Genomic DNA, 27,377 nt, shown 5'->3' with positions numbered 1-27,377 from the left:
AAAAAAGAAAAAGAAAATGGCTGCCGCCATGGAAAGGGAATGTAAGTGAGGTTGGGAGGGCGGGAGTGGGATGGGGGGGAGAAAAAGAAAAAAAATAATAATAAAACGTACCTGCGTCCCCGGCGAGGGACGAGGGAAGCCTCCAGCCGTGTGGAGATGTGGAGCGATGGTGGCCCCGCTCCGAGTTTCCACACGGCTGGAGGTTTCCCTCCTCCCTCGCCGGGGATGCAGGAACTAGAAGGTAAGTTGGGGAAGGGGCGGTGGGAGGGGAGGGAATAAAAAAAAAAAGACTTACCCGAGTCCCCGGCGAGGGGCGAAGGGAGCCACTCAGCCGCGGGGAGGCTCGGAGCGGGGCTGGCCCCGCTTCGAGCCTCCTCATTGGCCGAGGGGCGGCCACGCCCCCGCCAGGAACAATGGCCGTGGAATCCAGGCTGAGGGATTCCCTGCCGGGTAACGACCCGGCGAGAGCCAATCAGAAAGCGTGTTACATTCTGCTTGGCTCTCGCCGGGTACTAATAAGCAATATGCTTCTCCTTTCATATGTTCCTTGAATTTAATTCATCTTAAAAGTAGGCACTTTGGGGGGGAGACCGCTATTTGACACGGACCAAGATCACCGTATGAATTCCAGCCCCTAAGCTCCTTGCCTAAACGTTCTTCCGAAACAGAACGAATACCCGAATCAGCGCCGGCTCAAGGTGCGCTCAGAGAGCGTGGCCGCACAAGGGTGACAACACAGAGGAGCAAATCAAGGGCGCCTTCCCTCCAGATCAGTGTCATGTAAACAGCGCCTATTAAAAAATTACGCGATTAATAACAGCTGTTTACATGACACGGACCTTGTTGCAATTGTTATGTAGGGGGGCGCCCTGGTCCAGGTCAGGCCCACGGAGCTGCCAAAGAGACACGGACACCATTCTGATGCTCACCTGTATTGGCATCACAGATGACTGCTTCCACAGTCTCTTAAAGGGAACATATACTCCTCCCTTTTCATATGTTTTTTTTCAAACAAATCATAAACAGAATATAGTCACATGTCCCAGAACATAAACACTTTTACTTTATCAGATTGAACATATCAACTTTAAAATGTAAACATCACAGTTCAAAGATACCACTTGAAGCCTTGCACCAACGGGTGTCCTCCGTCCACAGGGACAGTCCTCTTCAAAGTCCTGAAGGTTGGTAGGCTGTCGGCAACGTTCTCTTGCAGGATACCTCCTTTCACCCCGTGGGTCATCATCCACCGAGGACAGACTTCCTCCTTGGTCAGTAGGGTTGTCTCTCCCGTCGCTAGACTTCTGGCCCTCCTGGCTCAACTCTTCTCTTGCACAATCCATACTTCGCCACCCCTGCATGGAGACGGTCCCTCGTCCTAGCTCATGGTTCGAATGCCCCAGCTCCTGGAAGAAACACGAGTTCCTAGTTACTGTCGTATTTCCGTCCGACGCGGTTAGCAATGATCCGTTAGTGTCCACCACCTTGAGCGGAGTGGGCTTGTGAGGCAGGGACAGTTTCCCCCGCGCATTTCTTGTTTTCACCAGCACCCAATCGCCTAACTCAAAAACTGTTGCTTCGCAGATTCCTGCGGTCGTTCACCCTTTCATTTGCCCTTCTCCTTTCTTCCGCTACAGCGTCATCATCAATGACCCCTGGTGAGCGTGGTAGGTGGGCTGGGAGAAAATCATAGGGGACCCATTGAAATAATGCATCAGTGGGGGCCACCCCCATAGACAATGAGGATCTCTACGATATTCCACCAGAAACTTATATAGGGCACGCTTCTCACACTCCCCCCTGCCCAAAGGCTATCTGGAACGCTTTGTTCAATGTCCTCATGACTCAACGTCACCATTTTCTCTCGGCCACAGAGGCGTGATTTAGCGGTGAGCAATCCCGTGGTCGTGCAAGTATTCTGCAGACACTCTCCACTGAAAGGAAGGTCCTTTGTCAGAGTATATTTCCACTGGGAGTCCATGTGTGGCAAAGATCCTCTCCAGCACTGGGATTACGTCTTATAGAGCTGTGGAGTCCACAAACTCGACCTCCGGGTACCTTGACCACTGATCGACAAGAACCACAAAATGGCTGTCTCGACAGGTCGACCTGAAGTCTATGTGTATCGTGCCCCATGGTACACAGCTCCTGTCCATGCACTCAATCCGGGGTTCTCGTCTGTGTGGCAGCGAAGCCTGACACCACACACAGTTTCAGACAAACTCCTCCACCCGTGATTCCGGGGACCACACTTTCATGCAGAGCCGGGCGTTGGTCTTGGCAACACCCTGGTGATCTCTGTGTGCTAGCTCTAACGCCTTGTCCACCAGGCTGGAGGGGACAACCAGTTTCGTGCCTCTTAGTACCAAACCATTGTCCATGAGTGTGAGTTCCCCTCTCTCTCCACAATCGCTCGAGCGCTATTCTCGCCTCTGCGGTCCGTGCCTCAAACTTCTCAAGGACTCTTCGCTATTCCTCTCTCATTCCAGCCGTCTGGAGAATTCTGAAACACTCCTCATCGGCTGATGCCTTATGAATGTCGTCGAGTGACATGAGGATTGGGGCCATCGCCTCAGCAATGTTGTTTATGTATTCCACCTTCTTCACGTCTTCCATGCTCTCTGTCTTTGGGCTGGGGTGGCGTGACAGATAGTCTGCTGCATTGGTGGCTCCGGGGCAGAACGCAAGTTCCACATCGTATTCCTGGAGGGCAAGAAGCCACTTCTGGATTCTCGCTGGCGGCTTGGCGGAGGATACGGTCATGATCGGGATCAGGGGTTTGTGGTCCGTGATGACTTTCACCGGTTTGCCATAGAGGTAAAGATGGTAATGTCTGCTCTAACAGAGTACCGCCAAGGCATCCCGTTCAATCTGGGAATATCTCTGCTCAGTCGCCAAGAGTGGTGCTTGGCTGGCAAACGGCACTGGATGGTCCACACCGTTTTCACTGGGCTGCATAAGGACGGCCCCCAAACCGAACAGGGTGGCGTCGACTATTATCTCTGAATTCTTTTCCGGTTTGAAGAATGCCATTGTGTCTTCTGCTGTCAGGGCTCATTTGATCTCATCAAATGCGCTCTGTTTAAGCGCTGTCCATCTCCATGCGCACTCCTTTTTCATTAGGCTTCGTAGCGGTTCGGCAAGAGTTGCCAGGTTTCATATAAACCGGCCACAATACGTTGCCATGCCCAGAAAGCTGCGCATCTCCGACACATTTATCGGGGCGCTGGCTTCCTTGATGCCTCTCACTTTTTCCAGGTCAGGGGATATGCCACCCTCTTGGAACACAAATCCAAAGAACTCGATTTTTTTCTGCATCAGAGCGCACTTGTCTCAGTGAAGTATGAATCCAAGATAGAGAACGCCTTCTAGTCTCTCCAGATGCTCCTGCTCAGACCTCGCGTATACCATGATATCCTCGCTGATATTAATTGCTCCTTGTAGTGCCGCCAGCACCACTCTGATGGAATTTTGGAAAACCTCTCCGGCCAAGGAGTCCAGTTGCTCAGGCCTTTGTACCTGTATATACCTTTGTGTGTGCTGAAGGTCGTAATATAACGTGACTCTGGATCCAGTTCAAGCTGGTGGTATCCAGAACTGAGGTCCAATTTGGAAAAGTACTGTGCACTCTGTAGATCCACCAGGATGTCATCCAGGGTGGGTGTAATGTGTCGCTTCTGCCAAATTGCTCTGTTCGGGAGGCACATATCTACACAGATGCGTATGGCGTCTGGCTGCTTTGGTTTTATTGCAATTACTATAGGAGAGACCCACGGAGTAGGACCTTCTACTTTTTCTATGATGTTGAGTCGGATCAGGTTGTCAAGCTCTTGTTCCACGCATTCTCTCAGGTGAAATGGCACCCTGCGATGCTTCAACATGACCGGTATACCCTGTTGTCAATGTGCAGTTGCACCGGATCTCCTACGAGCTTTCCAATTCCAGAGAACACCTTTGCATATCTGGTGAACAGCATCTGAACGTCCTCCAGGTGGACACCAAACACGAAGTTCACAATGTGCAATGCCTCGGCGGCGGCACAGCCTAGTAGAGTCACCTTGCTGACTTTGGTTACAAAGAAGCAGGCCTTGATTGATGTGTCCTCATGAGTGACCCGGGCTACAAACGCGCCATCCAGAGGTAGCGGTTGCTTCCCACCAAAGGTAAAGATGCAGACATTTGTCTTAATTAGGGGTGGTGCACTCTCCATTTGCGGGTAGTGGTCATCCACCATGACGCTCACCGAAGCACCCGTGTCTATCATCACGGGTATCGGGGAGTCACAGATGCGAATGACACACCTTGGCTGTTGTCCTTTGGACCTTTGTAGGACCGACATGCAGAAAACATCCTCTTCGTCATCTTCCAGCTCGTCAGGTTCGTCCTCCTCTGCCGTGGGCTGTTCGAACTGGGCAACCTTGCGCTGTGCCCTCTGCGGCGTTGGTCTCGAGGATACTGGGCCTCTCAAATGCGATGAAGGTGCCGGTGCTCTGCAGATAAGAGCGAAATGGTACGCTATGCCACAGCGACTGCACACATGTCCTTTTGCCGGACATTTTTTGGGGTGGGGCAGGTCATTCCCGTAGTTCAGGCATTGGGGACTGTCCCCCCTTTTTCTTCTTTCCTGCTGCACTGCTGGCCCCTGTCGCTCTTTTGTAACTGCCTCCATCCCACCGCGCACGCGCCATCTAGCTTGATAGCCTTCATCGCTGAGCACACCTTGTTGGCGCAGACATCTGCAAGCTCATGTGAATGTCCAAGCTCCAGGATGCACGCAAGGCTAATGCCAAGCTCACGCAGTATCTGGTGTCGCAGTTGATCTCAAGACAACCCTGTACGGCTTGTTGTCATATCTCGTGTTCCACGTCCGGCCAGGCACATTCCACTGACATGCGATGTGGCCTGGTGTGAAAAACGTTGAGAGATTCACCTTCTTTCTGCACAGCAGTCCTCATAGGGTCCTCTCGTAGTCCACATTTGCCATGGGTGCAAAGTACTCCAGCAGGGCTGCTTTGGCCGCTGCAAACGAGTCATCCACCAGTTGCAGGGTCTCAAAAACACTGTGTAACGCTGGACCAGCAGAGTACAGCATGATGGATGTCATGGTCTCGTTGTCATCCTCTCCGGTGGCCTTGAAGAAGATATCCAACCTCTTCACCCATGCAATCCATCGTGGACCCAACAAAGTCGTGGCATCCGAGATGTCAATCTCTTGGAATGGGGCGAGTTGCGCCAACGCGCATGGCAGCCTGGCAGCGTGCAGCGCTTCTCCTTCGCCTGCCATGTCCATGAGCTGTGTTGATTGTACGTAGAGAATAGGCACAACTGGCGATGGTATCTGTGGGGTCAGGACGCACAAGCACTCACTTCCTGAGCTGCAACCCTAACCAACCATTGGCTGCTTGGGTGGCGGCTGGGCGCACATGCACTCTACTGAGGAGCCGCAACCCACAAAGTTGTTGTCATTGCATGGCGCCATACTGGTGGCAGCGTGTGGCTCTGAAAATTATGGTGGCCTGGCTTGCCCAGTCACTGATACTGCAGAGTGCAGTGTCCAGTGGTGAGGAAAGGGTTCCTTCCAGGAACTGATGTGAGGATATTTTCAGTAAGGTAGAGAGAAAGGAAAAAAAAACATGATTTTCTTTTTTGGGGGGCAGGCCACACCTCCTCCCCATGCACGGGTCTGTACGTCGCATGCTACGTCCTTGAGGAAGACACAAGGGGCCCATGGGGGAAGATGAAAACTTCGCCAGGTTTACTGAACGTAAACAAATCCTGCCATGGGCAGGAACAGCTGATGTGTGCTGTGGATGGTGGGGAGGTTTCCCCCTCGTCGCCAATGTTATGTAGGGGGGGCCTGGTCCAGGTCAGGCCCACGGAGCTGCCAAAGAGACATGGAAATTAGTCTGAGGCTCACCGGTGTATGCGCCACTGGGACCTGCCTTTATTGGCGTCACAGATGACTGCTTCGGCAGTGTCTTAAAGGTGACATTACAGCAATGTGCCCTTAAACACACTTGACAAGAACATTAGGGGGTCAGTTCTGTTGTTCGGCTGAACAACGGAACTGAGCCCCATGCTGTTCTGCATTTGTGGCCGCTGGGGTGGGAGGTTGGGGTGCACACATTTTGCATACGTCGCTGGTAGACTTGGGGCCGGGGCACTGGCCCGAAGGAATAAAGTGGTCGAGTTGTGAGTACCCCTGGAAGATTTGAGATGAGAAGAGGGTCACTCAAGTTCTCTTGTGCGGCAGCCACCGGGGATCGGACCCCAGGCGGGAGGAGGAGCCGGTCTGGCTTGGTACACCATCTCTGGCTGACAGCCTGGGGTCGTCAGCAAACCGAAAGGAGCTGCAGTGCAGAGTGCCCTAATGCTGCAGAAGGAACCTGCAATCCCTTCGAAGACGTGAGAGATGACTCAGGGAATCAGCGGGAGAGCAAGGGTCACCCGATCGGTTCAGAGCTGGGCCCCCATTAATGAATTCAGGATATGCTTGTCGTGGCCCTGGGTGCAGTAGCAGGCCTGTGTCCCGGACAGGCCCAGAGACGAGCAGTGGGCACACCTGAGTGGAGGTGGTTAGTCATTGCTGATGACGAGCTGCAGAATTGCAGAGATCCATCTGCATGTGGTGTAGTTTAACTGTGATCCATCCAATGAGGTGTCCCTGAGCCACAGCCTGTGGCAATAAAGACCCACTGAGAAGCAAGCTGGACTGATGGAGGCAAAGACAGACTACAGGCTAGAGCAAAGGAGCAGGTGGCAAGGCTGCGGTGGGTGAGACAGCCTGATATGCACCTCCTTGACACTTGCTCAGGATTAAAAGTCTGCAGGTGTTCAGTCAGTCAGGTGTGGGGACACCCGCAGTAGTGCGGACCCAACACAGAATATGTTTACTTTAAATGTTTCTGAGAGAGACCGTAATAGAGAGTGAAGAAAGCGAGAACCATCAAAGGAGCCCGAGGGCAGTGTGAGGCCCACCCAGCTAGGAAGGAAGACATTTTTAGCAAGTAGATCAAGGTGCTTCATGGAGATATCCAGTTCTCCATAATGGACTTACGTGGACGACTGGGCTCTTTGGAGAGCAAAATGGAAAGTTTGGAGAGCCATCAAATTAATGCAGATAAACTGGAAATGAAGTATGTACCTGTTGACAGAGGAAGCCCTACTGACCTGGTAGACAGGGATAGAGCAATAATGTAAGGGTCCTTATCCTGAAGGAACAGAAGGGGGAAACGCAAAGTGATGTTGAGCAAAAGTTGAAAGATATAATGAACTCACTATTTATGGATGAAGGCGGTAAGGAACTTAAGTTAGAAACTGCACATAGGGGAGTAGACATGACCACAGAGGTCCCAAGCCAGTGGCAATGTGGTTCTACCAATAAAAAGAGAATGCTGGAGAACTTCCCAGGGCAAAACAAATTAAAGAAGTCCTGTACGAGGGTAATAAAATACAAATATGCCAGGACTTCTCTCATTTCATGCTCTCTTGAAGCAGAGTCTGACATCAGCTTACGCTCTGGCTGATCAAGGGGGGGATTTGGTACCAGTGGGCCTAGATCTTTACCCTGATTTTTTAGTACCGGGGTGAGGACTTCTGGATTCTATCTCGATCAGAAGGCAGCACACGCCCTACAACACCTCTCAGCAGAGGTTGCAGATGAAGGAAGCCAGGACTCCAGGAGTGGGCTGACCTCCCCAATGAAGTAATAAGAGGACAAATCTTAGGGTTCAAATTAAGGTTTTAGGATTTGAAGGTTAGGAGGAAGGGCGGGGTTGCTTACCATTCAAGAAGAATACTGAAAGGGGCGAAGGGCTCAGTAGGGATACTGGCAGGTAGCAGCAAACTATGCCTTGTGGCCCATCTTAGAATGGGTGTCTCCTGTTGGGGGTTTTGTTTTTTATGTTGTTGGGGAGCTATAAACCACTCACTACTATATTTGTAATGAGTGATCCATGTATATATATTTGCCTGCTACTACTTATGTATATGTCAGTATAATATTTCCTGCTGTATTTAGCTTCTTCATATTTGTAAATAATGTCTATGTCGATGTAACTGCTCCATCTCATATTTGTAAATAATGTCTATGTCGATGTAACTGCTCCATCTCATATTTGTAAATAATGTCTATGCAATGACATCTCACTCATGTAACCTTAACTACTATGCCTTTATATATTCATGCAACCTTGAAGAAATGTGCCCAGATGCCCTAGGGCTTGGCATGCTACATAAATAAAATACAATACAATACAATAGGAATGGTGGGGTTGGGCAATGGGATGTGTGTGGATGGGGTGGGGGGGGACGCTTACCATTGCCAATATGTGGGAGGTCACTCACAACTTTACTGAGGCAATACGGTGAGAAGGGATTGATTTAGGATCCTAGTTTCGAGGTAATGAGGTGAAGTGTGGTTGGTCAATTGAATGGGGGGACGTTGAGTGCAAAGGGCTTGAACTCCCCCATTAAAAGAGCCCTTGCTGCCAGGGAATTTTGAAGAATGTGTTTGGACATTTTACTGCTAAAGAAACAAGGTTCAAAACAGGGGAGTAAATGCATATTATAGGATTTGATATGGCATTTTTAACGCGTCTGTACACACGTTTTTCTAGGTGTGACAAGACAAGGAGGGGGAATCCAAGGGAGGACAAAACAACTATCTCACTAGGCCATGTGTCATTCAGATTTCGCAAGTGCGGGTATTTTCCAAGTGTATTGGTTTGGAAGATTTTCTGGGCATCTGTTGAGTCAAAGTGGGGTGAAAGGGAAATTATTTTCCATAAGAGGCTGAAGACCAAGGGGCCCCAAATTAATAGGGATGTGGATGATTAAGTCATCGTGGCTCCGGGCATTGTGGGGGATATTAAACTAGCTGAGGCTGCAGTCTACTGCCCCAATCATGGGCAGGCAAGCTTGCGCCGAGGTGCCATTATGAATGAGTTGCAGGCCCCAATAAAATTAGGGGGCACATTTAACATGTGGGTGTATTTTGAGTGGGATAGAAGGTCCCTGTGGGAGGAAAGTCAAAAGGTGGCTCCCCACAGTCGTGAGGGCCTCAGGGAATCTTGGACACACAAGGATTGGCGGATATAGGGAGTTTCAAAAACTCTAAGGTTAAAGGTTTCATCTTTTTCTCTCCCACGCATAATACATACACTAGGGGAGATTAACTGCTCCTTCCAATGGGTTTGGTAGGAAGAGTGGAGTCTTGTGAAATAGTCCCGGATGGTTGTACGGATCATAACTTCATCATTTTGTATATCGTAATGACTGGACTGGACTGGCTAAGCAGAATTCTGTGAGGAGATCCCATGACTCAGTCTGGAGGGATTGGGTCTTTGCAGAAGAATTGTACAGGGAGATGAGTCGAATGATACAGGTGAATTGGATGTCTGCCGAATATGGGGGGCAGCAAAGTCGATATGGAGAAGACAAGCAAGAAGGGGGAAAGGACTCTGATGGGTGACACTCTGTGCAGGGAAATCAGGAATTGGAAAGAAGGATTCAAGGAATGATGGAGGGAACGAGGGAACTTCTTACTGAACGTAGGCAGAAGAGACAGGAAGTGAAATTGATATGGATAGAGAAACACGTACAAAAAATGTAGTTCTTAAAAAATACATTCATAAAACAGGTGATAAGGGAGACTCGATGCTGGCGGCCAGGCCTAGGGCACAGGGGGCATAGCGATGGGTGATTAAAAGAAAAGACTCTGACGGGGATGTATTTCCCCAGGGGAGATAGCAAGCAGATTTGCAAATTTCTTTGAGGTTCTTTATAAGAGGGAGGGTCTTTATAAGAGGGAAGAGGATGTGCCAGCGATGAAGGTGCAGGAATATTTGGATAGTTACTCTGCCGACTCTGGATCATGGAGTGGCACTACAGTTCAAATCCCTGGTTGGGCTTGAGGAGGTCTATACAGTTACAAACAGAATCACAAATACACTAAGAACAGACCCCAGGGAAAATACACACAGGTACCCCTGGTGCTAATATCATCAACGATGCAATAACCTGTGTGTGCGTTCTAGTAATACTGCAAAGTCAGTAATGCATTCATTTAATAATGGCCGTGTATAAAGTACAAAGGAATATCAAAACATGAATTCATCATATAAGATTATTTTCTAGTATATGGACCCTGACTGTGTTTCAGAAAAACAATATGAACAACAATTGTGAAAAAGATAAAAAATTGCAAAATCACAACTCACCGCCACCCTACACTCATGCTCATTCATTCATTTATAAAGTGCTATGTGCAATCTTACATACATTGTTAAGATGTCATATGCTATCGTAGTCAAAATAAAATCGCCTTGGTGTCACAACATTTTGTCTATTCTTACCAAGGTGGGTCTTAACACTGTATCCAAAATGATGAAAGTAAACACATAATTTACAATTCCAATACTTGACTGCTCAACATGTTTCGTTCCTTATCGACTGGGTGAAAAATCACAGGAACTTCTTCAGGGGGTGTATGTTTATTTCTTACGCAGTAGGGTACATACTATTCTACAATTATTCTAATATACCAGTACCATAAATGTTTGTTATTGATAATCTAACTAGAAGTTACAATAGTCGCTTCTCAATCAATCTGCACTTACGACTCCTATGTAGTCTTGTATACTTTGGGGACTGTCGCTTATCGGTTTCAGGAATCTCTCAGTCTGTTCCCTGTAAGCAAACAAGGCCATCCCTTTGCACCATAGAGATAAAAAATCACTCACAACATGTCCTCTTCTTCCATAATGCGAGTATCCCCAAATTGTGTGTTCTGCCAAAAGTGCATTAAACTCTACTCCAGCCCCCTGGCAGGCTGATCGTGTCAGGAGTGGACTCTGTACTCGAGCCACTTCCTCAGTTCTTGGATACCTATCTAAGACCATATCTCAGAGAGATGCAGTTGTTTCTACAAATTACAACAGCTGTGATTAACCTAGTGGATGGTAATCCTTTTGATGGTATTAGCTGGGAGGATCACCTGGGATGAGAAGGTCCCCAAGGGAACAGGAGGACTCCGTTGGGTGAGACACAGTATTTTTCTTCCTGTGAGGAATCACGTTACACTGAAGAATAACTCTGTGCAATGCGCTAAATGGGTCCAAATCAGGGTGCAAAGAGTACTTTTACAGTGCAAAGTGATTTACAGAACAGCGCAAAGTGTATGTTTCCAGTGCACTGTTCTGTAAATCGAAAATACACTTTGCATTGTTCTGTAAATCAGAGTGTTTGTTAGCGGTGCAAAGTCACTGTGCACCGCGCACAAATTGCATAAATCAGGCCCATAGTGTGTCTGAGCATAGAAGTTTACAATGATAGTTCTAGTCGGTTAGTGGTGCGTGATGCGTCCAATTTAGTGAACCCATCTGAGGTGCCCGTGAAGTTCCTTGGTTACTCCGCTAATTCTAGGAATAGTTTTTCCAGATTTATACTTGAGAAAAATTGTACTATAAGTCCCAGAATGCAATTAAAAACAGGATTAGATCAGCATAGGCCATATCAGCATATGTTATTGCGTGTAGCTCAAACATTTTTTTTTTATACATCCATGCATCGTTTGTTAGCAATGTCACTAGACGAGTTAAATTAAGTGGTTACTGTACTTGCTTGCAGAGGAAGCCTGACTGCCTCCCAAATTTCACTCTAATTCTAAACTGATCTGACTGCTCACATCGGTACCTAATTACATTGCCACCTGCAGACACAGCCCAAGAACTGTGTGGCCTGCCTTCCCCGCGCACTTCCCAGCAGTAATCCGTCCTTGCATTAAGTGCGCCTATTTACATGCCAAGGGAAGTAAGCCCTCTGGCGGAGGGGAGCAGGTTAATGCGCCGGCTAATCTCTGTTCAGCACTGTACTTAATGAAAGGCAAAACAATCATAGAAAGAAGCCCTTTGTTTCTGGGCCAAGCCTCGCTTTCATCTCTCGCATGCGGGACCTGTTGAGATTGATTAATAATTAGGTCCCTGAAAGTGCGAGGTATTTCTTTCCTTGCTGAGTGTGTTGTTTTTAGGCAGGCGTCTGGTTAACAAATGGCAATGGGCAGCGTCGAGAGAAACGCTGCCAGCTTTGGAATGGCGCCCGCCGCTGGTTGACCATGGCCTTCTGTACCGACCAAAGCAGCGACTTTCCTTTCTTAAAGCTCCTTTGAGCATAGCGCTTAAAGAAATAAAATAGTGATCACCTGCAGTCCGTTCTCGCTTTTTAACCCACACCTTTATTTGTGCTTATTTTTACAGCCCTACGAACCAGACACACAACTAAATGATGGGGTTCAAAGGCATGCACATATCAAATTGAGACTTTGAAGAGGAGCCCTTAGGACGTGTTGTTCAGTGGTTTGTAGTTTTGCCTTTCCCTTTATAAGTATGCGCATCCACACAGGGCCGGCCTTAGAGGCAGCAGCGCCCTGGGCGAATGTGTGCCTCTCCCCACCTCTGCGTGACCCTGGTCGTCAGGGAGAGCAGCAGGGTGGGGGAAGGGGGCAGGAGCGTCACATTTGTTTTGTTTTGTTATTAAATGCACACGCAGCGGTGGGGCACATTAAACAGTAGGGTGCTGATGCAGAGCATCAGCTCCCTTTTCACATAATGACTACCTCCCTGCTCCGGCACCTCGCAGGGGGTTAATCACTGTAATAGAGCGCTCATGCATGCAAATGCATGAGCGTCCTATTGCAATGAAAACCTCCCGGCTCCCGCGTCAGAGCAGGGAGGTAATCATCATGTGAATAGTGTGCTGATGCTCTGCATCATCATGCTACGGATATTAAAGGCGCCCAACCACTGCGGGTGCATTTAATAACAAAATCCCATCTGCTGCACCTTTTCTCATTATGCCAGCTCGAGGGAGCCCTTAAAAGACTCCCACGACCTGGCGTGGCAGGGGGTGGCTAATGGCGCCCTGGTGGGGCATGGCGCCCCGGGCAGTCGCCCGGCTTGCCCCGCCCTAAGGTCAGCTCTTCATCCACATGCCATCACGCACAGCATTGCTGGCTAAAGACAGGTACTGAACGTGGGTGTACCTTATGACAAGATACACCCACGATAACTATTATGGAGCCAAATCAAACCATCCTTATTTTAAGTGATTGGTGGCCCTGGAACGTTGTTCAATCTTTGATGGAGATTTCCCCGTAGATCTTAGTAGTCACCCACGGGTGAAAAAGGAAGGCCCTATGATGGGGGGTAGCATGCTCTCAGACTATGGGAGCACAGTTAGACTACAAAGAGGTGGTGTGTGGAACAATCACAGGGTATCTCAAAAAAGAATTACATTGATGGGCCAGACATCTTGTCAAAGGCAATGCAAACAATTGTTAATGTGCACAAGGTGGAAGAAAAGGAGGAGTGTTATGTCTTAAAGTGCTGGATGTTAACTTCTGTGCATGCATAGTTATTATTATTTGCTTCGTGCAAAGTCCGGTTGCTTACTGATGATAGAATGTTTACAGTGGAATGCCCCTGCTGACAGGACATGGAATATCCATGAGAGAAAGAATTGAGATGACTGGGAGACCTGCTGGAGAGACGGCCTGTGAGCATGAGGCTGAAAATATATATATCAGAAAATGATCATACATGCCAAGATGATTTATGTCCAGTGTCCTCTAAAATAACCTGATCTTTTTATCACTCAGGAGATGGAAAGTGGCACTTTTGGAGACTTGATGTCTGACATAAGGGACATGCAGATGATGGAATCACTGAAGGGGCCAGAGCTGAGTCACAAATGACCCTGCCAGCAACTATAACTTCAAAGAACTTGGACCATGACAACCAGGCTTCTACACAAAATGTCATAGAAAAATATAGATGTGTTTAAATGCTCAGGGTGATGAGCTATATTTGCTGAAATTAAAACAGTATATTTTGATAGTATGTTCATTATGCAAATTAGGCACATGTGGATAATGTCACACCAAAATAGATTGTGTCAGTGATTCTTATATCCTAGCGTTCATGGCGATGAGTCGGTTATTCTGAGCTGAGGCTATCATTTTTGTGTAAAAGTATCAGAGGGAAAAAGACAAAAATCTGGAGAACACTCATCCCATGTTGTGCTGAGATAGACATTACATCATTTGATTTGTCTAAGTGAGAGCAATCTGATGAACCGATTAGTAACATAATCACATGTGAGGTATATGATGTTTTCGAAAGTTAGAGTTGTTTAATGACAAAATCTCTATGAGGACATCACACCAAGTAGGAGAGAAATTGGGTTTGTAAGTCACTCCCATTGGGCTGCCCACTTCATTAAAACGCGAAATGAGTATGGAGGGGATTTTTCTGCATCTTTTCACATTTGAAGCACTGTTCAATTACATACATTCCACCTTTGGCGTTGCAGGAGAGTGTGGTACTCCTCATGGGACCCTCGCCCCATGCCTCCATTTTGTGGTATGACCCCCTGTCATTGCTCCCAATTGTCCCGCACCTCTGGTTCCCCTTTCCTCCCTCCTCCCTGACCGCCCATCCAGCGATTGGCTCATTCTGCACTCTTAAGCCGCCTCCCCAGGGCAGCGCGTTGCCCGGCAGCCCTTTCGGCTAAGGGCCCAAGGCAAAGGCCGGCTCCTACATTGGCAGCTCCAAGGTGCGTCTGCAGGTGTCCGCAGGGGACGTCAGAAGCCAGCCATCAACCAGCATCTACCAGCACAAGTACGGTAGGTGTGGCCTGGTTTGAGAGTAGAGCAATTACTCTACCCTGGAATTCTAGTCGCTTAAGCGAACTTATCTAAAACACTGATTATTTCCACTGCCTCCCTCCCACACTCAAATCTAACTGTGCATAGCACTGTACTCAACTATTCAATTGACCCTCAAATCTAGCCATGCTTATCACTGTTCTCAACTGTTCTGTTAGGTGTTGGCCTCTCTCCCACTATACAGGATTCTCAAATTTAGCTGGGTTTAGTGCAGTACACAACTTGTAATGTTAGGTCGCTGTGTTTAGTCTTGCACACAAATTGCATTGTTAGGTGTAGGCCTCTCTCCCACTATACAGGATTCTCAAATCCAGCTGTGTTTAGTCCCATACACAACTTGCATTGTCAGGTCACTGCACTTAGTCTGGCCGATGGACTCTCAATTCCAGACCTGGACAAACAAGTAATTCTTGCAGCCTAAGGCATGTATTGTTCACACCACTATCGTGGACACAGGACGCAGGCACGGCCAAACATTCTTGCACGATAGAACACATCTACAACTAGCACATAGTTCACACATAGCCGTCCAGACTGAAACACCTGACGTACAACAACATCTCTGCCACTAGCATACAGCAACCACCACCCAGTATAGCTGGCCTCAAATAGACTCTCCCAACAACAGCTTTCTATCTCTAACCTCAGAGCACCCACCCACGTGTCTGACCGCTACTGGGCTGCTTAGTCGAGCCTTGCCAGCCACCCAAGTCTTAGAATGGCAAACATGCACACACGCATCTAAGCTAATCCTCTAGAATCTCTAACCACATTGATTATGCTCACCAAGGGCGTTCAACCAAGGGAAAAGCGCATTGAGGCCCTACAAGTGGGGAAAGAGCACTACATAAATAACAAAATACAATACAATACAAACTGACCATTTAGATTAGAGAAATGACACACACCTCTAAAGTGAGTGGTTTCAGACCTATACAAGTTCAAACACATATATTTTGGGCCGACTCACGGACTGACTGGCTGACTGTTGGAAAGAACGTGGGAAAGGAGAATTGACAACAACTGAAAGGAGAATTAAGTTGATTGCTTTCCCTTGGCCCCATTTTAGATTATAGCAGTACACTGCTAGAGAGGCCTACCTGCAGTCAAATAGCTCTGAGCAGGAGCAATACTCTGAAATGGGAATAGATTAAATTCCAGCCCTTTTTATTAGTGAAAGAAATGAGAGGGCAGGGGATAGGCACTTTCTATATACCCTGACAAATTAATAGATATTTTACCAGTGTGTGTATCTGCTTAAAGAATTATAGATTTAATAGAATAGTTCCTATGGTGTGTATTCTGGAAGATCCCCTGCCTTCTTCTCTGTTAAATAATGATGTACAGAAAACACATTCTGGGAGTCAAAATGATGCATCACTTTTTTCAGACCTAGAAAAATAAGGTTATTGAACACATTTACTGGTTCAATCACCAAGCAGAGTTATGTTACTGGTGCTGAACTTTTCAAAACAAAGTTATAAAGGCCATTAAACGCTAACCATTTTCCAGACTTTATGTTGCCCATTGAAAATTTAAAATGTACACTTTTACACAGTAATAATATTGAAACTCCACTCAACTGAATCTAGCAAACATGCAGGTTCAATTTGCAAGTTTTTTTACATGTATGTCTGTTAAGTATCTTGTATTTCAATTGAGAAATCTTAACAGTGTTTCAAATACTGACATGTCCATTCAGTGAGTAAAAGATGTTCATTTTCACTGAAGAAGAAGCATAGAGACTTAGATAGGAAGGGTTGTTCTGATCGAATTTGGTTAACTATGAAATGACAGCTTTATGCGGATGACCATATGCTTTCAATGTATGGTGGATGGCGATGTGTGTGTTTACAAAAGTACACATTCATGTGAAGGTAGCCTAGAAAGGTATGGTGCCCAGTGTATTGATCATTCTTCATTGTAGTCACAAGTTGACATTAGAAGTTCATAGACATATAGGGGACTGATTCATGGAATTTGTGCGCCGCAAAACTGGGATTTGTGCGCCATTCTGCCCACAAATCCCCATTTGTTAAGCAGGGATTTGCGGGCAGAATGGCACACAAATCCCTGTTTTTCGGCGCACAAATTCCATGAATCAGCCCCATAATTTGTTGATATTTAAATTGAGGTCATTATTTATATTGCATTGGTACATAGGACCGTGTGGACAGTCATGTGTGTTTATGGTCCTGAAAGGGGTGGGGGAGGAGACTGTAGAACATCAATATTATTCAATTGGGGTTCCAGGTTCATAAAAAGAATTTTATTCTAAAAGCAAAAGTTCTGCGGGCAGACTTCAGGTGGGTGGAAAACTCCCCCAAACTTCTTGTTGCACAATTAAAACATCCTACATACCCACATACCTACATACTTACGTACCTACATACCTACATACCTACATACCTACATACCTACATACCTACATACTTACATACCTACATACCTACATATTTAATATAACCAAATGTTTGGTGCCTTGAGTTGGGAAACTTCTAAGGGGGCCTTAACTTTCTGAATGGCTTATGGTAGATGCGCCTGATGAATACTTTCAGTCGAGGGCCAAAAGCAACCAAAAAAGGACCCACAAAATTATATGAAATTGTGTGGGGTCTGCAAGAACATATTTGATATGATGAGTTAAAATAGTGAATTTCACAGCACAACATGTGAGAAAAATGGGGTGAAAAATACATTATATTTACAATCGGTTCTCTCAGATAACTCATGAACAAATCTAGTACACGAGAGAAGTTTACATGTATATGATGACGGGCCGACAATATTTTCTGTCACTGCCTTCTTCTCCCCCTGCCAATCAAAACTCATATGCCAACAGACTAGCACAGTCACCCAGTATCTCTATCTATCGCTCTCTCGCTCACACACACACACACACACACACACACACACACTTTAATAGGGCCATCTATACATGAAGGCTCACAGACTGACTGACATGCACACACTCATTCAAACACACAAAACACAATGTATAACAATCGGAACACGCACACAAAGACTTTAAAACATACTTTCACACTGTAATCTTCTGCTTAAGGCATCACGTCACCCCTGATTCTGCAGGACTGAAAAGCAACAGGCCTCACCATCACGCTAAAAGAAGTCACAATGAGGAAGCAGAACCAGCATTAGACCTGCCATGCAAGACAGGCAGTGAACATTTTGATAGACTAGCAATGCAAATGAGGGCTGCAGTGAGGACACAACTAGTCACATGTGCAGTTTATTAGTGTCAATTGACGAGTAACCTGCAGCAGGAGTGCTTGCCCAACGGATGCCAGCAATGCCCTGGGAAAGAGGAGAACTCCACGATGTGCACTCACCCCTTTTTGTCCCCTCTCCGCCAGCTCTGCCACCGGGCGGTATTTGTGATAGAAGAGATCTGGTTGGATCCAGTTCCCAATGGCAATTACTCTCCCAATACCGTTTAGTAACTGTAAGAGTCCACGATGTCTAGTGAGGTTTCTGCCCTCATGGACCCTCACCACCCGGACTCAGTGCGGGTAAAGGGGAACAACTCGGCTAAACGTTCTTTATGTCAACACAGTAGGTGTGCTGCCTCCACAAGTTAGTCCTTCAGTTCCATAATGGCCAAAGCAATGCATTTTTCCCATCAAGTGAGCTTTATGTTATGTTGAATGTGGCGTGGGATGGGTGATCTCGGGAGGATAGCTCAGCGGCAACATGCTCGCCTTGGAAGCAAGACGACACGGAGCAACACAAGTTCGATCCCCGGTCCCTGTTTAGGAACCTCTGGGTATTAAGCGCGTTATAAATAACCCATCATATCATATCATATCATATCATGTCATGGAAAGTTGGAAAGGTTCCTGAGTGCAGGAACCAAAAGCATAACATGTATGCAATGTCGCAGAAGCAAACACAGTGACTCAAAGCTGATGCTGGAGCCCAGTATGATATGAAAGGTTACTTATAATGCGCTTAATACCCAGAGGTTTCTAAGCACGGACCCGGTATCGAACCTGTGTTGGTCCATGTCGTCTTGCTTCCAAGGCGAGCACGTTGCCACTGAGCTATCCTCCCGAGATTATGGGAGGAAGAGGTAAGTGTGATAAAGTGTTCCTGTCCATGTCTTTTGTGAATGCAATTTGGGCCTCCTTCTATGTCTTATAGGAGTGATAAAGTACATGTTAAAATCCTGTGCAAAATGTCTGCATATGATATAATACCTTCTTTAAGGTGATTTTTCAATATGTTATTGGAGGTGATGATGCACTGATTACAATGTACAATGCTGCCACTTTTCAACTGTTGGTGGAGATATTCTGGTGGATTCCTATGGAATCTGCCCGGTTGTTGCATCTTTTCAAAGCTAGTGGAGTCCATGTATACCTCTCCCGCCATGCATGTACATTTACAATGGTTCCAGTTACATGTGATAATGTCCCAGCAAAAAAGGCTGTGTTTGCGGTTACATTGCCACTGTCAACCTGCGGGGGAAATCCCTGAAACCCCTGTTTTTAATCTGTACAATTCTTTTTTTCCCAAGGCGAGCGGGGGACAGCCCCTCTCCCCTCACAGATGCTCACCATGCATAATGTGCCACACCCTTTACCTGTTGACAATATCTACTGTGACCATTTGTGTGGGGGTAATAAGACCTGATACCACGGTTCCTGCTAGGAAGTGCAAACAATCAATGAAAACATGCTTCGGCCCATTTGTCCATGGACTGTTTGCACTTCATAATGCAAACAATCTTTTTGTGTATGCAAGGACGGACTGCATGCAAAGAAGTGCACATAGGTATGATCACTACGTTCAATAACAGGTGACTTCAAAAATGAACTTCTGTATCTTTCTCTAGATGAGTCTGAGTGACAATGGAATGTGATGTGTGCATGTTTGTGTGTGTGAGTTATGGAGTGTGGTGTGTGAATGTTTGTGTGTGTGAGTTATGGAGTGTGGTGTGTGCATGCCGGTTTAGAGAAATAAGAATTGGCCTGCCTGTGCATGACTCACTAAGGTATAGTACACACATGAAGTTGTACCATCAGATTAGTATATATCTAAATATATCTAGTATGACAGTCTAATTTCTAAACAACACAATCTAATTCCATAATTGTAGAAACAAAAAAGAACTATTACAGCCTTGAAATAAAGCAAGAAGCTAACAGCTCAAGAAAGCTTTTTGAGACTCTAAACTTCTTGAAAAGCCCAAAGCATCTCAAACTCCCTTCCTGCCCAGAAATCAAGACTCCATAGCAGTCCCGATTACATTTGAAAGAAAAACTACCAAAGCAAGAGAAAAAATCAAGATGAAAGTGCTTTTTACGACAACCACACCCCACAATGATCAACACACAGATCTCAAGCTTCAAGATCAACCTCTTTTCTCTTTTTCTGTAAGATCTATAGCAGAAATGGAAAAAATACTCAAGTCCACGCGGCCAACAGCACAGTATTGCAGACAGTCAGGCTTCCACCCCTGCTACAGGACAGAGACTGCATTAGTGGACTTACGATCACATATGTTAAAAATCATAGTAGAAGGGAAAGTGGGGCTTTTCGTACGTTTGGATCTGTCAGCTGCCTTTGATTTGTTGGATCATGACCTTCTCCTCCATGCCCTATGCCATCTGGGTCACTGTTCGAATGGACCAATCAACTGGTTTCACTCTTTCATATCAGGCGGCAAATCTAGGATCCAGTGGGGCCCGGATTGCTCACCAACAGCCCCAATCTGGTGTGGAGTCCCTCAGGGGGCAGATCTGTTGCCGATTCTGTTCAATCTGTACATAAAACCTCTATGTTCACTTCTAGATGACCTGGGTGTATTTTTTAAAAAACTATGCAGACGACACCCAGTTAGTCATAGAACCCACTGGCAATCACGTCACAGACTCTATAGCACTATTAAACATTTACAAACAAACCAAATACTGGATGTAGTCAAACTGGCTCTGTGCCAAAAGCCAACAAAACAGAGCTTCTTATCTGTGGGTCAAAACAAGCCTGATATGATATGATATGGCATTTATAATGCGCCTATCCACAAGTGTTTCAAGGCGCGACAAAGATGGGGAAACAGAGGGAGGACCAGAACAATGATCTTACTAGGCCTGGTGACATTGAGATTACGCAAGTGCAGGGGAGCCGGGAGGGGAGAAGTGCAGGACAAGGAATCAGAACACAACAAGTAGTGCATCCCAACAGGTGGCAAGTGTGAGTGTTAGGAGTGCAGACAACAAGACCCTTTGCTTAGGGAGTGCAGTATGATGTTGCAACATGAAAGGATTTCCTTAGCATCACACATTTTAAATATGGACAATGTATGCAGTCACCCACATACAATGGAACGGGTACTTCACATACATATTTATGAAACATTTTCTTTATAGAAATGCTTTGGAAGAAAACAAAAATGATTACAACAAAAGAAGCATTTCACAATGACCTACCTTTGCACTACATAATTGGTTATACAAATATCTTCAGATACATGTGTATGCTGTTATTCTTTTCTCCCCATCCAGCATGGAAGGTATATTAGTACTGGACAAACTACTGTGCAAGAAAGACATTTACACTTCACTCGGACAATTACAGTCTTACTTGAAAGACAACATGCTGCACTGCCACTTGTAATCCCTCTGAGTTCACATTTCTTAAAGGACAATAGTGCTTGCCAATATACCCCCCTGGACCATATTGATGTTTATCTGCCGCCATTGCCTTGCTCTGTTTATACTGAACAACATGTTCAAATACCACATGTCATGGACGAGCTGCATGCTGCATATTTAGGCAGAGCTCCCCTACAACCTTTCTACCCTGGCATTCCTTCATTACACAGAAATGTGTGCTCAGGGCACAAAAGGCTTTAATCCGGCAGGGGGTGTAGGCAAATTCGGCATGTTTACAGGTCATCACAGAGTGCCAGCAAATCACCGGCCAAAAATATCAATGCAGTTAACTCTCGCAAAATACTGGATAGTTGGCCATTTTACTATTACCTTTGTTTTTTGTACGTTTTCAGATGTGCAAAGAACACGCTCGACGTTGCCATTTTGTGCTACTGTTATGTGTGCATCACTTGCACTACATTAAGTGAGGACGCACCACTACATCTCAACTCTCACCCGCATAGGTGACATTACTTGCAGACAGCAGTAGCTCAAACTGTGTACTACTGCTATTTTCATAACGTTCGAGCCCAGCATAGCCCAACGTGCCATGTGAGCACCCATGTCTGGACAACAGGAAAATAAACACAAGGTAAAACAGACATGCACACACAGAGCATACAGTTCTTGTCTTCTAAATGAACTACACTGTGTACTGTCACCAGTGGTTTTATTTTTAATACAATATTCACAAGAAAGTGTAAGCTGTCTGAAACACATGTTTTTTTTTCTTTTTGCGAGTAACTTCCACTGTAGAATGCTTTGTGTGCTTTTGTGTACTTCTTTTGTTGTCTGGGAAAGCAGCAAACGGATTCATTTATGGTCCTTGGTGGTTCGTGTGGGAGAGCACACTTTCTTTTTAAGTTAGGAAAGGTGACAGTTGTTGCCTTTGTGATGTATTATCATTACATCATGCACCTAGAGATAGAGGATTTGGATTGCAAGACCAGCAATGAGGATGGTTTAATTCACGGTCACTCTCTCACATGCAATATCATGCACAAGTGCCACAAACACAATAAATACAGCAAGGATTTCTGACCCAAAAACTGCAAGCACCAATGCATACACAGGAGGCAATGATGCCAATGTGGCAAGCAGAGCTGCAGACACAGGCACCTACACAGCAAAACACCTGGACATCATTGACCGCACACTTATGGCCACAGGTACCTACACCTAGAATAGGTGGCGCGAAAGTAGTGGGAGGGAATCCTTTTTCAGGCACAGGGCTGAATATGTACTCAAAATATGACGGCCAGCAGTCAGCCTTTATGTGTACTATCTGTTACACCAAATCCAGTAGAGGAACCGCAGGTCAGTGTGACAATAGGTGACAAAAAATGTTCCTTCTTAGCAGACAGGGAGCTACACAGTCTTGTGCCAGAGAGGGAAAGTCCACAATGTCAAGTACATCCATGAATGCCCAAGGATTTCCTGGGGTGACAACAATGGTTGCTTTCACAGAACACAACATGGATATGCCATTGACATAGACTTGATGAGAAAATAAAACATGACCATTTCATTTACCGATGAAGGGAAAACATGTTCCTCTCCCGGAATTCATTATGTATATGTGCAAGTGTTTCTAACAGCATTTTATGATCAGAAAGCACAGTGATGGTTGCCACTCAATCGGTGTACACACACTGTTAGCATGGCTGCCGAGAATCCAGGACACAATATTGAGGTTACCAGCTGAGTTCATATTTCGCCCAGAATACCCACGGCGTGGATGAAGGGCAAATATTTGTGCTTGAGCTAGATGCAGCCATAGTAAGGGAAGACACAGTAATCTTACATGGGATAGACGATGAAAGAGTACATTGACGCAAAGTGATAGGACTTGACGAGGCACACAAGTTGACTGACGTGACACATGACAAGTTGTTTACAGATGACGACTCTGATCACAAAGTAATGTTTAATATTTGCCTCACATATCAGCTACAAATTGAGAACAGGTAGATTTCCAAGAGAATGACATTAGTAAACAACGTCCTGTCCTTTCTACAGGAAGATTTGGCATATGTACCAAGCTCACTATGGACTAGCAGTCGATATGATGTTGGGCTGTTAAAATGAGTAGGGGCAGTACAAATTAAACTAAGGAAAGGGGCTATTTTACCACGAGTAAGACAGTATTTCATGCCAAAGTAAGCTGGCAAGGGAAACTATGAAACTATTGCTGTCTTAGTGTGACAGGGAATATTATTGCCTTCAGAATCAACATTCGACACTGCTGTGTATCCTGTGAAAAATGCAGGAGGGTCTTAGCGATTTATACAGGATCTCTGCCCCCTGAATAATATTGTTGAGGCAGCGGTCCTGTTAATGCCAAACCCAGCTATGATATTATATAGCATCCTATTGGAAACTAAATATTTTACAGTGATACATTTAAAAGCTGCTTTCTTTTCAATTCCCCTGCATTAGAATTCTCAATATTTGACATTGTTGACTTACTGCAGAGTTACATTGCAACATACCCGTTTACCACAGGAGTATTGTGAATGACCCTTGGTCTTCAACCCAGTGTTACAGGTGGACCTAGGACATGCACAACTTGAAAGTACATTTATCCAGTATGTGGATGACATTGGTGTGTACCACCACAGAAGAAGAGTGCAGAAAAGAGCCAGTAAAATGAATGACCGTATTGGCAGATAAAGGGTACATGTAATACTGTTAGGAAGAGGTCCTATATATAGGCCAATTAAGCTCAAATGAAGGAAGGAAGGTAACACTTGAGAGAGCAGAAGGAAAAATGAAAACACTTAGGCCAGAGGCAGTGAAAGAATTGCAGCACTTATGAGCATTTGCAATTATTGTAAAGCTTGGGACTACAGTACATATGCCAGTCCACTCTCAAAGTGACCGAAAGAAGCACAGAAAGGAGAAATTGATTTAACATGGACAGGTGAAATGATATACGCCTTTGATGAGTTAAATCTAGCAATCAGCACAGACCTAATATTAGGGATAACCAACTATAATGAAAACTTTAATTTATTTTCCCATTCAAATTGGTTAGTTATGAGAGCTGTCCTCACACAGAAAACTACCATGAGACACAAAGCATTGGCATTTTAAATTGGGGTTTTAGACCCTGTATTGAGAGGTCACTATCCATGTGAGCAAGCATTGGCAGCAGATGTTTTACAATTGAGAAGTCTGCCAGCATAAACATGGGCTGTGCAGTGTCATTATATGTTGAGCACTTTAACCACACACAGAACATCTGGTTATGAGGAGATCCCATCATATCCCTCAATTAAAATTGGCAGGTGTCATGTGGTAAAACCAGCCAGATTTATTGCAGAGCCAGTGATGGAGCGACACTATGTGCATGATTGCACAAACTACACTGCATATAATGATGAAGTACCCCATGTTAAAGATAATGCACTAGGATGAGGGATAATTCTCTTAATTGACAGGTCATTGTCAATTGACCAAAGCACGGGTCAAAGGCACAGAGGAACAGAAGTGGTGAAAGCAGGGAAGAATGACTGCCTTGAGACCATGACAAGCCTGAGATTGCCAGCACATTTCTCAGTGGGAGCAGCACAATTGGTAGCTTTAATATTAGCGCTTGGAGCGCATGCAGTTGAGGTGATAATGTTATCTTCCGACTCTGTCTATGTGACGTCAACAGTACACGCAGGACTGTCATGTTGTACAATCAAGGGCTTCCTGCATGCAGACAGTACCAGTACAGCATGTGCCATTATTACACGGGCTCATAGGCACACTTGAATTTCTATCGGCTATCGCTGTGGTGAAGAGCGGCGCAGCACACTCCAGAGGTGTGGATCTGATTTCTTGAGGCAATGAGGCTGCTGATTTAGAAGCAAAAAGAACAGTATATTTTCCAGAAATAACAAACATTGTGCCTTAGCCTCCATAGACCCATTTCCATGCCTGTCATCCTCAAAAGCCCAGGATGTGGCATGCGCGATCCTGCAACTACCGCTTTGTCCACGGACATATTGTGCTGTGTACAGGAGTGGGGAACACATTTCAACCAGGCTAGGGGATTTTCTCTGTAGTGGTGCCTCTGAAAAGAGCCTTTTTTTGTTTCTTCTTTTGGTGCTTGTTTTTTTTGGGGGGTGGTTTGTTTTCCTCTCCTCCTTACATTCTTACAGGAACATCTTCAAAGCATCCTGTAGATTGTAAAATAAAACAACATTTCCAATGGCAGACAAAGAAATGCCATTTGCACTGAAAAAGTACACATGCTGAGTATTAAGGATCTCATTGTCACAGGAGAATATTCAAGCAGTGCACACAAATTCAGACATGTCTCTGTTTATAAGACACCTACTGATCTCTGGCTGGAGACAAAGTACATCGGGATTGTCCCATACTCTTCTAGGTTGAATGCATGAGAAAACCATCTTGGCAGTGGAAAAAATCTGCATCACTTCTTTCAACAAGTTCTTCAGTCAACAGAGCTAACATGCACAAGTGATGTAACCCACATGCAGGGCTCCATAATGCACCACTACAACATGAACAGTAGTGACAGTAGCCACATCTCTGTAAAGTGCAACCACAGGCTTGAAACTGCACACAAGCATGCTGTGCCACAAAGCCTCCACTCCTTCCAAATTAAAATTACCAGCAATGCCTCTTTCCTGGGCATACCTGTGTAGATCATGCACAAAGGCATCACCCACGAACAACACCTTGAGTCTCTCCATCTCTGACAGCTTCACTACTCAGAGCAATGAAAAAAAGTATTACCCTCCCTACCTGTGAAGCACACCATCACCACCTAATTGGATAATCCCCACAGTCCCATTTCCATGCCAAGTATGCTGAGAAGGGCAGGATGTGGCACGTGTGCTTCCCGAACTACTCCGAGCGTGGCGCTCCAGTAAAGCAGGGGCAGTCCTTCTTCCCTTTCCACTACTTCTTTTCCAGCACTCCCTCATTGGGTACTGTTAAACACTCACACACACATCCAACCAATCACATCCAAAACCTCTGCATCTAACACTATCATTTCTGTGCAACACCCCATATGAACTGTTAAACACTCAGAGTACAAGCCTTGTGTGATTCAAAAACGCCACCACTAGAAAGTTCTGTAAAACTATACAAGATTTGCTGCATCCAGATAAATCCATTTCAGCACCCATCACCACGAAGTACAGGTATCAATATTTTTTAAACAGTACTTTTGAAAATCTGTTATAAGTGGCTCTGAGCAGGGTATCTGCCACTGAACGTCCATAAAGTACTCACAAAGCATACTGTAATTTCTCCCATCGCCTACCATCAAATGCCACTTGCAATGGTATGTGCTTTGAAAGTTTTCATTTACCCATATCAGCCATTATAATATCCAAACAGTTACTCTCTTCTTTCCTTCAGTCAATTGTACAATATGTTTCTGCACTAATGCATCTCCTATAAAATGGGTAAAATTGTCATAGAAAAATATCACAGAATGTATCCTACCAACCTGAACCAAGTACATAAATTGCATGCATGACAACAGGGTGCCTGCCACTTACCTTGCACCCTTCACAAAATGCAACATTACTTAGAAAGGCAAACAAATGTATGTGTGCATTGACAACAGTACTAATCGTAAATGTGGATAAAATACATCCAACAACTGAAATGATTGCTCTACTCATGTAGGAAACATATATGTGCAGAAAAGTTAACGGAATTTCACACATGAAAATATTTTCCATTCCAAGCTGTACACCTTTCCCAACCTTTTTCTCACCCTTCTACAACTAGGACAAACCATGTACAGACGAAATAATCCAACACCAATACACATAATTGGTAAAGTACATGTCATATGGTACACTTAGAAGTAAACCACTTACCCTCTTACCAACAATGATGATTCTCCCAAATCCCCATTCATATACAAAGCCATCCAATTACACACACACACACACACACGCACTAAATCTTCCTGCCAACACATCCCCCTTCCCTTTTAAGTA

The 27,377-nt window shown here is 45.5% G+C and overlaps 1 long non-coding RNA gene across 1 annotated transcript in view; it reads left to right on the top strand.

Annotated features, from left to right (window-relative positions):
* The window catches only part of LOC138481627 (uncharacterized), a 174,932-nt gene extending 160,633 nt beyond the window's left edge, over positions 1–14,299 (top strand). Inside the window, exon 3 of the long non-coding RNA XR_011274293.1 lies at positions 13,655–14,299. This is a non-coding gene — a long non-coding RNA (uncharacterized lncRNA). The remainder of the gene's footprint in view (positions 1–13,654) is intronic.
* The last annotated feature ends 13,078 nt before the right edge of the window (positions 14,300–27,377 follow it).

The sequence above is a fragment of the Ambystoma mexicanum genome, chromosome 5p (genome assembly GCF_040938575.1).
Source record: "Ambystoma mexicanum isolate Mex_15411 chromosome 5p, UKY_AmexF1_1, whole genome shotgun sequence".
NCBI lineage: Eukaryota > Metazoa > Chordata > Amphibia > Caudata > Ambystomatidae > Ambystoma > Ambystoma mexicanum.
The sequence above is the reverse complement of the archived record's forward strand: the minus strand, read 5'-3'. Positions and strand labels throughout refer to the sequence as shown.